Source organism: Pteropus vampyrus, unplaced genomic scaffold (assembly GCF_000151845.1).
Source record: "Pteropus vampyrus isolate Shadow unplaced genomic scaffold, Pvam_2.0 Scaffold103, whole genome shotgun sequence".
NCBI lineage: Eukaryota > Metazoa > Chordata > Mammalia > Chiroptera > Pteropodidae > Pteropus > Pteropus vampyrus.
In genome coordinates this window covers 1,720,236-1,722,496 of record NW_011888884.1, presented here as the reverse complement: position 1 = coordinate 1,722,496, position 2,261 = coordinate 1,720,236, and positions in this window count along the sequence as shown.

Here is a 2,261-nt window from a genome sequence, read left to right as displayed (position 1 = left end):
GCCCCACTGCAGATACACGGATCAGGTTCTGCATTTTAGCAAGATCCTCAGGAGACCCTAATGTGCTTTTGAGAAGTGCTCCCCTGGAGGGTTTTCCTTGGACATGCCTTCTCAGAATTGCTGCTTCCCCCACCTTGTTCCAGCACTTTTGGTTTATATAAAGCACTTACTATACCCATTATGTCTTGGGATCATCACAGAAAGAACTTGAAAGAGCAAGATCTCCCCTTTAAAGACAGGTAAACTGAAGTGCTTAGAGTTAGAGGAAAAGTAGAACCCAGCTCTTTGGGCTGAATTCATCTACTTCTTCTCCAGATTTTGGGAGAGTGTAATCAGCAGAGGCCGCCGGTGCCTTTACATTACCTGCCCCTTTCAACACTGGGCAACTGGTTTACTCTTTTTTCCCCACAGCAAGCACACACAGGCCCTGGTAGGTCCATACCGTGTCTGATAGTCAAGCTGAATTCTCTGCTTTCTCAGATTTATTCCTGCCACTTGCAATTCACTTTGGTTGATTACTCAGCCATCCATTTGTTCACCACAAGCACTTACTATACACCAGGTGTCAGAGTTCTTTTCTAATGGTGGTTTTGAGTGATAACACGTTCAAACTGCTACGTCGTTTTGCGTTAGAAAATACAATTCCTTTTATTGCTGGTATTGCAGAGTCGGGATTTTAGCATGCTTTTTCTACTTCTTTTCATTTTATTTTCTCGCATAAATAAAGAAAATAACGATGGAAGCATTGAGATTCCAAATGCAGGCCCAGAAGTCAGACTGTGTGGAGTTGTAATCAGTAACCTCTGTGATGGCAATGAAGATTAAGTAAGATGATACAGGTAAGGATTAATAGGGTTCAAGGCTATAAGTGACATGAATGAATAAGATTATGAAATACAAATACGCGGAAGGAAACTAGTGATCTCAATCTTTTTTGGCTCAAGGGAGATGGGAGACAGTACTGTTGTTGAAATAGTAACAAGTGCTGTACAATACGGAGACCAAGTGTTTGCTATTGGGTATCAGTTGACATTGACAGTGGGTAGTCCAATTGGAGTTTAAACATGTTTAGCCTGATAGGTAAATCAGGTGTAATTCATGAAAATCTTAGGCTTCACAAGGTCCTCCAATATGCCGGTTGTTGCAATAAATCACTTATTGCTTGAAAAAGGTAAGATAAACTACAACTACTTTAAAAATCAAAACAAAGAGGTCTCTTTCCAAAACACGGCTTTGAAATGTATAAAATTATAAAACTCAAAAAAGCCAATGTATTGAAAATCTGTTAACAAGTAATCCTTTGGAAAAAACCACTCTTTCTTAACCATTGAAATTCTTTTCTTCTCCTCCTGTTCACCAAGGAAGGTATGGACAGTTTTAAATGGACCAACTTTTAGCACCACCCTCTCTCCGCACCCCCAACCACCACCAAAATGAAGGAAAGCACCACATTTCTGATTTCAGTGTTGATTCTCTGGTTTGGGAATCCAAGTTGTTACCTGTTACTTTTTTATTTCCTTGATTTCAATTACTACAATGAACAGTGATGGTGCTAGACAGAACGTAAATGAAAACCAGGCCATTCTTCTGGTAAATTGGTCTAATAAAACCACAGGCTAAAATAAAGTTTGCAGGTAATCTGTGGATTTCAATGATCTAGCCGTGTTGAAGGACCTGGGGCCGATGGACTCAAAGGGGGCCATAGATGGGCTTCAGGGGTGGTGTGAGGACCTTATGAAAGTGCCAGAATAATATTGAAGTATATGGATTTTCCTACGGAGAATACCCATAGCTTTCACGGGTCAAAGTCTTCATGCCTCTCCAGGGCCTCAGCACTGACTCCGGTGTCTATTTCTCCGCCGGCTTGGCTGCTTTTTTCTTGCTTTTTTCATGAGGTTCACCCATCCACTTAAATTGCTTTGAGACTTTCTAATTTTGTGTTTTCTTATAAGATTTGAGCCCTGGAGAAAGACCTGTTCCCACCCTCGGCACGTATCCCCTCTGAGTTATACCACAAGGTTTGCAGAGACCCTCTGCTCCCCAGCAATGTGAATCCATGAGCGGCCAAGAAATATATGGTTTTCCTTTTTTGTGCACATTTTCTGGGGAAGAATTTCTCCTAAACATTCTGAGACCACTGGCTGAACAAGAGCCAGCTAGTCAAACAAAAACTTAGAGATGAACCTGTGTTCGATTTCATGTTTTAAAGAAACCACCTTTATTTTCTCATCAGAGCCTTTTCTCTAACAACTTTTTTGGTT